Below are 10,089 nucleotides of genomic sequence, written 5' to 3'. Positions count from 1 at the left end.
CATTGTGGGGGAGGTGATAGGTGACTACCTTTTCCTTGTATAGCTCTATATTTTTCACTTGTTACAAGTATATATTACAATCTGGGTGTAACTTGCAGATTTTCTTTCCTTTATGAAATAAATAGGTCCTTTCCCTTTTAGATAATATTCTTAGATGTGGTGGTGCACATCTGTAATCCCAGTATTTAGGAGGCTGAGATAGGAAGATTACAGGTTTCTATTATAAAGTAAAGAGATCTTCTCCCAAGTGGATAACATTGCGAGGAGCACAGCTTTTCATGTCTTCACCAGGACCTGTTCTGCCACTTTCCCAGGCTTCATCTCTCTGGAACATTCCTTGCTCCTGCCGAAAGCATCAACCACAACCACCCCTCTTTCTTCCCCCTCACATGGTCTTCCTGTTTCTTTGTGGGGTGAATCTCAGTCCCCTCGTTTCTTTCCTTTTTGTTGTATTTTTTCGATACTGGGGTTTATTTATTTATTTTTGGTGGTACTGGGGGTAGAACCCAGAGGCTTTCTACCTCCAGGCTATACTCCCGGACCTTTTCTATATTTTATTTGGAAACAGGGTCTCACTAAGTTGCTGAGAGCCTCACTAAGTAGCTGAGGCTGGCTTCGAACCTGTGCAATCCTCCTGTCTCAGCCTCCCAAGCATGGGGATTACAAGTGTGCGCCACCACGCCTGGCTCGATACTGGGGTTTAAAGTCAGGGCATTCTTGTTCCAATTGACACCTCCAGCCCTATTTCATTTTATTTATTTATTTTGGTACTGAGGATTGAATCCAGGGGTGTTTTGCCTCCGAGATCCACCCCAGCCTATGGCATGTCTTTTCCTTATATTATCTGTGTATTTTATTTTATTTTTTTCTGTGTTTTTTTATAAATTTAAATATATTTTTAATTGGTGCATTGTAGTCATATATCAATCATATTGGAATACAAGACTTGAGGATATACAAGCACACATCATCCAATTAGCCCTCATCCAGCCCCCATCCCATTCCCTCCCCCTCCCTCGATCCCATGCTTCTTTGGTGATTAACTTTGATACATTTGTTTATGTACCTCCTGCATTTTAAAGAGGCTCCGTCCTCCACTATTCCATACCCTCTGGTTGGTCATATTAGTTGCTTCACTATAGGGCCCTTTCTATAGCTCAACCTCTTCCTCTTGCCCCTTTCCTCCTAGTTATTGCTGATTAGGGGAAGCGTCTGATTTATATTTTCTGTGATATTTCTCTGTACATGCCGCGTTGCCAGTACTGATCCCACTCTTGACGGCCCCAGTAGTGGCCTGGCTACCCGGTGGACTGATCCAGACCTTGCTGGCTCAAGCAACGGCCTTGCCCCATGGAAGGCCCCAATTCTGGTCTCACTGGCCCCCACACCAGCCTAACCCCTCAGCTGGCTTCTATCCCGGCCTCGGAGGCTGCAGTAGTGGCTTTGCCTCACAAAAGGCTCCGATGCCAGCCATTGGCCCCGGCACTGGCCTAACCTCTTGGCAGGCTCCGATCCCAGCCTCGGAGGCCCCAGTAGTGGCCTTGCCTCCTGTCAGGCTACGATGCCGGCTGTTGGCCCCAGCATCAGCCTAACCCCTCGGCAGGCTCCAATCCCGGCCTTGGAGGCCCCAGCACCGGCCTTGCCTCACAGCAGGCTCTGATGACAGCCTCATTGGCCCCAGCCCCGGTCTAACCCCTTGGCAGGTTCCGATCCAGCCTCGGAGGCCTCAGTAGCAGCCTTGCTTCACGGAAGGCTCCGATGCTGGCTGCTGGTCCCGGCACCAGCATAACCCCTTGGCAGGCTCCAATCCTGGCCTCAGAGGCCCCAGCACCGGCCTTGCCTCATGGCAGGCTTTGATGCTGGCCGCTGGCCCCGGCATAGGCCTAACCCCTTGGCAGATTCCGATCCCAGCCTCGGAGGCCCCAGTTGCGGCCTTGCCTAACGGCAGGCTCCAATGCCGGCCATTGGCCCCAGCACTGGCCTAACCCCTCGGCTGGCTCTTATCCTGGCCTCGGAGGCCCCAGTACTGGCCTTGCCTCATGGCAGGCTCCAATGCCGGCCTCGCTGGCCCCAGCACTGGCCTAACCCCTCGGCAGGCTCCAATGCCGGCCTCGGAGGCCCCAGCACCGGCCTTGCCTCACTGCAGGCTCCGATGCCGGCCTCACTGGCCCCAGCACCGGCCTAACCCCTCGATAGGCTCTTATCCTGGCCTCGGAGGCCCCAGTACCGGCCTTGCCTTACGGCAGTCTCCAAGGCCAGCCGCTGGCCCCGGCACCAGCCTAACCCCTCGGCAGGCTCCGATCACTGTCTCTGGGGTTATTATTTCAAAGGTTCCAGGTGTAATGTATCAGATCTCTGCCTCCCCTGAGCACTGGCCACTGCCATTGCCACTGCCTTCACCATTTCAAATCCTTCCCAGGCTCTTTTTCTACTCTGAATGTAATCTCTTAAATTGAATAAAATATAATTTATCAATTATTATCTTTCATAGATCATGCCTTCATGCCTTTGTTGTTAAATCTGAGAAATATTTGCCCACACCAGAGGGGGGAAAAAAAAAACCCATCCGGGAGTGGTGGCACACGCTTGTAATCCCAGCACTTGGGAGGCTGAGACAGGAGGATCATCGTTCTCGAACAGCCTCAGCTACTTAGTGAGGCCCTTTGCAACTAGTGAGGCCCTGTTTCGAAAAATAAATAAATAAATAAATAAATAAATAAATAAATAAATAACAAAAAAATACGGCTAGTGGTGTAACTCAGAAGTAGAATGTCCCTACATTCCATCCCCAGTACCAAGAGAAAAAAAAAAAGACTTTTTTTTTTTCTTTAGATTTTCTTTTCAGAAGCTTTGTATTTTGAGGATTCATATTTAGGTCTATATTCCATCTAGGGATTTTTAAAATAAATTGAAAATTATGGATCTTAGGGCTTTTCTTTGAACATATGCCCAACTGTTTCAATACTTTTTGTTGAAAATATTGTTCTTTGTCCATCAAATTGCTTTTAAAACTTTGTCAAAATTAATTAACCATATGTGTGTGTGTGCACATGTGTGTACTTTTTTGTGTGCATGTATGTGTGCGTGGTGCTAGGGATTGAACCCAGGGCTATTCTAACTCCAAGTTATACCCCCAGATTGATTTTATTTTTTATTTGGAAACTCAGTCTCGCCAGGTTGCTAAGAGCCTCGACAAATTGCTGAGGCTAGCTTTGAACCTGGCACATACCACTATACATGGATATATGTATATGGGCCCCTTTTGAAATTTGCTTTCTGTTCTATTGATTTGCTTTCTGATTGTGTGTGTGTGTGTGTGTGTGTTTTACTGGGAATGAACCCGGGACATTCTACCTTCTGCTTCAAAATAAAAATAAAATAGGGCTGGGGTATAGCTAAGAGGAATGCCCCTGGGTTCAATTCCAAGTACTATTTTTTAAAAAAGTAAGCTGTTTTATTTATTTACTTATTTGTATGTGTGGTATTTGTGTGTGTATACACACACACACACACACACACACACATAATTAAACAGTTTCTCATTAGATTGCTAAGAGTCTCACTAAGTTGCTGAGGCTGATCTTGTACCTGGGATCCTCTTGTCTTAGCCTCCCAAGTACTGGGAATACAAACGTGTGCCACCAAGCCCAGTTTCATTTTGTTTTGTTTTTTGATATAGGGTCTTGCTAAGTTGCTGAGGGTCTCACGTATGGCCTCAAACCTGTGAGATTCCTGCTCCTGTATCAACCTCCCAAGTACTGGGATTACGGGTGTGGGATACCATGCCCAGCTCTTTTTTAAACATTTGCTGGCTTGATTGCTCATTATTTTTGATAAGCTAGCTATATTTTGCATCAATCCCTTGGTCCCCTGAAGCTTTCCTGAGGTTTAGACTATCCAGTGGCTTCCCAAAACCTGTGGTCACCTCTTCCTATCTACTTCCTTGTTAAATGATGAAACAATACCTCATTTTGCCTTTGTTTAGTAAGTATTTCTGGAGAAACTGTTATATGCCAGAGTGCCAGCTGTTGTTGATGGAGCAGTGCACAGGCCAGATCATTTTTTGATTTGGGGACTACATTTTATTGGGGGGAGACAGACGTGGAATAAACAAATAAGTAAAACAACTGCATGTTGTGATTTATGCAATGGGAAGACTAAATGAGATGCTTTGACAGAGAACAGCAAGGAAACATACATGACCAGGAAGGTCAGAAGAGGGCCTCATAGGAGGCAACAATTTTAGCAGACTGTAGGATGACTGTTCAGGAATAAACTGTTATCTGAGGATGTAAATTTGGCTCCAAGTGGGGTTCCATGGTGTAATGGTTAGCACTTTGGACTCTGAATCCAGCGATCCGAGTTCAAATCTCGGTGGGACCTTGAGCTTTGCCGGGCGTGGTGGCCCACGCTTGTAATCCCTGCGCTTGGGAGGCTGAGACAGGAAGATCGCACGGGTTCAAAGCCAGCCTCAGCAACTTAGTGAGACCGTTTCCAAATAAAATATAAAAATGGTCTGGGAGTATAGCCTGGAGGTAGAAAGCCTCTGGGTTCCACCCCCAGTACCATAATAAATAAATAAATAAATAAATAAATAAATAAATAAATAAATAAATAAATATATTTGGCTCCAATTTGGGTCAAGGTATTTGGAATCTGGTCAACCCATCCTATAAAAGGCTGCCTGCCGCCGGGCATGGTGGGGCACACTTGTAATCCCCGGCTTGGGAGGCAGAGACAGGAGGATCGTGCAGGTTCGAAGCCAGCCGCGCGCACTGGCTTAGGAGACCCTGTTTCCAAATGAAAAAAAAATGTAAAAATAGGTCTGGGAGTGTAGCCCAGAGGTAGAAGGGCTTCCAGGAACCCCAGTACCACCAAAAAAAAAAAAAAAAAAAAAAAAAAAAAAAAAGGCTGCCTGCCTGCCTGCCTTCCTTCCTTCCTTCCGTCCTTCCTTCCTGGGAACTGAATCCAGGGCCAGGGCATTCTACTTCTGAACTATGTCCCAACCCTTTTTTAAAAAATTTGAAACAGGGTCTTGCTAAGTTGCTGAGGGTCTGCCTATAATGCTGAAGCTGGCCTTAAACCTATGATCTTCCTGTGTCAGCCTTCTAACAAGTACTTGGATTATAGGTTGTATTCTGAATTTTGATCTAGCATGAGTCAAAGATAACTTGCTGAAAGCAGCATTCACTGCACTGCTGAAAAGATTTCCTTCCTTCCTTCCTTCCTTCCTTCCTTCCTTCCTTCCTTCCTTCCTCTTTCCTTTCCTTCCTTGTTGCTGGGAATTCAACCCAGAAATCTTCTACCTCTGAGCTACACCCTCCAGCTCTTTTTACAGGGTCTTGCTAAGTTACCATGTACTGGCTTCAAACCTGTGATCCTTCTGTCTCAGCCTCCCAAGTACTGGGTTATGTCCACTGATGTCTCAGCCTGACATTTTTGCGGACATACTTTTTTTTGCAGTGGTTTTTGTAGCTGGCCATTTTCAAACACCCCGGGCATCAGTTCATCCATTTTCACCTTGGTCCCCAGCCAATTCTGGGTTCTGTGTCCCCTGATCTTTCCTGTATCCTTCAACCTAGCCGAAGTTGGTGTTTATGGCTACCTCCAAGTAATGTGATGACTTTATTTTTTCTGTATTTCCACATTTTCTGTCATAGCAATATATTACTTTGATATAATGATTTTCTTTATTTATTTCTCTTTTTTTCTTTCTTTCTTCTTCTTTTTTTTTTGTACCTGTAATCCTCTTGTCTCAGCCTTCCAAATACTGGGATTACAGGTGTGCACCACGTCGTGTGGCTAGCTCTTTTATTTTGAAACAGGATCTCACTAGTTGTTGAGGCTGTCCTTGAACCTGAGATCCTCCCTCAGCCTCTCCTATATTGAGATTACAGGCATGTGCTACCATGCCTGGCTTAATACACAAATTAATATGGAAAAATACTGATACCAACTCCATTCACTCCTCAGCAGTCTTAGACAATGATTGAGTTAAAAAATAAATTCAATTTCTGCATGTCTAGGCTTTAAAAAATTAATGTCTTCTTTATATAATGAAATGTCATTAAAAATAAATTTAGAGTATGGCAAGTATAAATATTTGTAACAGAAAAATCAATAAATCACATCTCTGATGGAAAATTAATGAAGCCATAAGAGTTATACAAGAGTTTTTTTTATCAAAGCTGTATATATATTTAAAGCAAGCATATTGACTAGTTATTAGAAAAGAATGCCTACAAAATATAATTTCAAATGACCTTGGCACGAACAGCAGAAAATTATCTCTCTCTCTCTCTCTCTCTCTCTCTCTCTCTCTCTCTCTCTCTCTCTCTCTCTGTGGAACTAGGGATTGAACCCGGGGGCATTTTACCTAAGTTGCATTGAACAGCTGAGGTTGGCTGTGAACCTGTGATCCTTCTGTATCAGCCTCCCAAGTACTGGGATTACAAGTGTGCACCACCACGCCTGGCTCCAACTCCTGATTAGAAGCATAAATGGTTTCATGGATAGAATCAATAAAAAACTAGGGGGAATTAATTCAGTTCCATGAAATAAAACTATAAGATATTTTACTATATAAATTAAATTTCTCACCCACTCCCTCCACAACCTCTTATTCTAAGTGTAGTAATTACCAGAAGGCTATCTTTATTGATAAGATGAAATTTATATGGCTTGTTGGTAATAGTTTTGTCTGAGGATGAGCTCTCTTGCTAGGCACAGTGGTACACACCTGTAATCCCAGTACTTTGGAGGCTGAGGCAGGAGAACCACAGGTTCAAGAAAAGCCTCTGTAACCTATTGAGACTCTGTTGATTGCTTGGTTGTTTAACTGGTTTATTGTGGCACAGGGATTGAACATGGGAGTATTCTACCTCTGAGTTATATCCCCAGTCTTATTTTATTTATTTTATTTTATTTTATTTTATTTTATTTTATTTCATTTCAGTACTGGGGATCGAACCTAAGGGCATTCTACCTCCAAGCTCCACCCCAACCCTATTTTTTTTCACATTAGCAGTGCTAACATTTTATTTATTTATTTATTTAATTTTTTATTGGTGCATTATATTCAAACATCATATTGAGGTAAAAAAAACTTGTGTGTACACACATGTACACATCACTGATTTAACCCCTACCCAATTCCCACCCCATTCTCTCCCCACCCCTCCTTCCCTTGCTTGGCTTAGTGATTGACTTCGATATGTTTAAGTACATTGTGTGTTTTAGAGATTTTCCTCTTCCCCCCTCCTTTCTCCTCCTTTAGGTTGTCTTGTTTGCTCCTCTATAGGATTTCCTTTTTCAAGAGTTCCTCCTATGACCCATTTTTCCCTAACTCTCACATATTAGGGAAAGAATCTGATTTCTTATTTTTTGTGACTGACTAATCTCACTTAGCATAATGTCCTCCAGTTCCATCTATTTCCCTGAAAATGATGTAATTGAGGTTTTTTTTGATGGCTGAGTAAAATTCCATTGTGTACATATCCCACAGTTTTGTAATCCATTCATCTGTTGATGGACATCTTGGCTGGTTCCATAGTTTGGCTATGGTGAATTGGGCAGCTATGAACATAGATACACATGCATTAGTTTGGTAGTTTGGCTTCCTATCTTTTGCCCAACCCTATTTTTTATTCTTCATTTTGAAACAGGGTCTCACTAAATTGTGGAGGGCCTAAGTAGCTGGGGCTGGCTGTGAACCTGTGATCCTCTTGTCTCAGCCTCCCAAGTACTGGGATTAAAAGTGTGAAAAGTGTGTGCCACCATGCCCAACACCCTATTTTATTTTGAAAAGGCTCTTGGTAAGTTGCTGAGCACCTCACTACTTGCTGAGACTGTCCTTGAACCTAGGATCCTCCTGTTTCAGCTTCCCAAATGCTGGTATTATAGGATGCATGTACCACTAATGCCCAGTGATACCTTGCTTCAAAATAAACAAATAAATAAATAAATAAATAAATAAATAAATAAATAAAGCCTGAGGGTAGAGGAAGAATGTCCTGAGTTCAATTCCCAGTACTATACACACAAATGAAGGAGGAGAAGGAGAAAGAAGAGGAGGAAGAAAAGGAAGAGGAAGAGGAGGAGGAGGAAGAGGTAGAAGAGGAGGAGAAGGAGGAGAACTCCCTTAGGGTTTACTTAAAACAGTTGCTTGGCTGGGCATGGTGGCTCATGCTTGTAATCCTAGTACTTGTGAGGCTGAGACAAGAAGATTTTGGTTCGCAGCCAGCCTCAGCTACTTAGTGATGCCCTCTGCAACTTAGTGAGACCCTGTTTCAAAATAAAGAATTTTAAAAATGGGGTTGGGGATGTAATGCCATGGTAGAATGCCCCTGGGTTCAATTCCCAATACTACAACAAACAAACAAACAAACAAACAAACAAAATTATTGTTTCTCCCTTGCCTCTTTTTTTTTTGTATAGTTTTATTTCTGCGGTCTGGTATTCCACATCCACATCCATTACAGACTCTTGATTTTTCTGTGAGGATGAACTGAGAGATGTGTGGACATGATACTGCCAATCACCAGAGTGTACTCATTGGAGATCTACTAGTGATAAATCAAGGCCTGCGCCAACTTGAAAAACTGGCCTCTACTGTGGCCTCATCACACCTGCGCCTTTATCCCCTTCCTTGTCATCACCTCTGGTTAGGACTCTCTCTCAGTTACTTCTCACTTATTTCTCTGCGTAGGATGTGTGTGTGTGTGTGGGGGGGGGTACTGGTACCCTAGCCCTATTTTATTTTGAAACAGGTTCTCACTAAGTTGCTGCAGCTGGCCTTGAACCTGTGATCCTCCTATCCCAGACTCCCAAGTACTAGGACTACAGGTATGCACCGTCACATATTGCTTCTGCTTAGATTTATTCACACTGTTACTTTCAGAGACAAATATACTAAGCACAATAAGAAAATAAATGTATTGCCTCATTATTTACAAAATGCCTCCTAACATCTTGGGAGCAAGGCAATTTAAGTCAGGAAAAAAAGACAAATGAACTGAGGCTTGGCTTACAACCTGTTATAAGTTGACATCAGTTTTTCCCAGAGTCTTCAGCTCGAACAATGTGACATATTAGTTTAAATCTATAATCTAAGGATGTTTTCTACCCTAATTAGGAATATGTATTTCAGAGATGGTTCGCTAACATTTACTTGATACTCTAGAGAGGATTACTACATCTGCTTGAGCTCTGCACACTTCAGATCAGCAGTAGAGTTTTGTTAGTGGATGTTAGTGATAGATTTTTGTTGATGAAATTAGTGATGTTCAGGATGCATATGTAGCTAGGTGGAACACATTTGTAATTCCAATACTTAGGAAGCAGAGACAGGAGGACTGCAGGTTTAAGGTCAGCCCTCAGTAATTTAGCACAGACCCTGTTTCAAAATAAAAAATAAAAAGGGCTGGGGGTGTAGCTTGGAGGTAGAATGCTCCTGGATTCATCCCCAGTTACACACACACACACACACACACACACACACACACACACACACACACACACTATGTGAGATGATGGATATATTAATTTTCTCTTTGATAGTAACCTTTTTACTACCTTTATAAATCCCATAACATCATGTGTTACATCTTTTATTTTAAAAATAGATATCTGTATAGATATATAGAAAGAGGTGACCGTATGTAGAAATAAAGAAACATTTCTCATCCTTGCATTAACAGAGGGTGCTTTTGGCACCTTGCTTTTCTGGGATAAAACCAACTTGGTTGTAGTGTACAATTCTCTTGATATATGGTTTTGAATGCATATAGCTAGTATTTTGTTTAGAGTTTTTGCATCTATGTTCATCAAAGATATTGGTCTGTAATTTTCTTTTCTTGAGGTATCTTTGTTTTGGGGTTTAATGTGATACTGGCCTTGTAGAAAGAATTTGGGAGAATTCCATCTCTTTAAATTTCTGGGACAAGTTATGAAGTATTGGGATTAGTTCTTCACTGAAGGTTTTGTAGAATTCAGCTGGAAACCCATCAGGGCCTGGGCTTTTTTTGAGGACAGAATTTTTTTGCTGTTTCTATTTCTTTGCTTGCTATTGGTTAGCTTAGGCTTCCTCTG

The sequence above is a fragment of the Muscardinus avellanarius genome (genome assembly GCF_963383645.1).
Source record: "Muscardinus avellanarius genome assembly, chromosome: 2".
NCBI classification, from domain to species: Eukaryota; Metazoa; Chordata; class Mammalia; order Rodentia; family Gliridae; genus Muscardinus; species Muscardinus avellanarius.
This window is presented reverse-complemented; position numbering follows the sequence as displayed.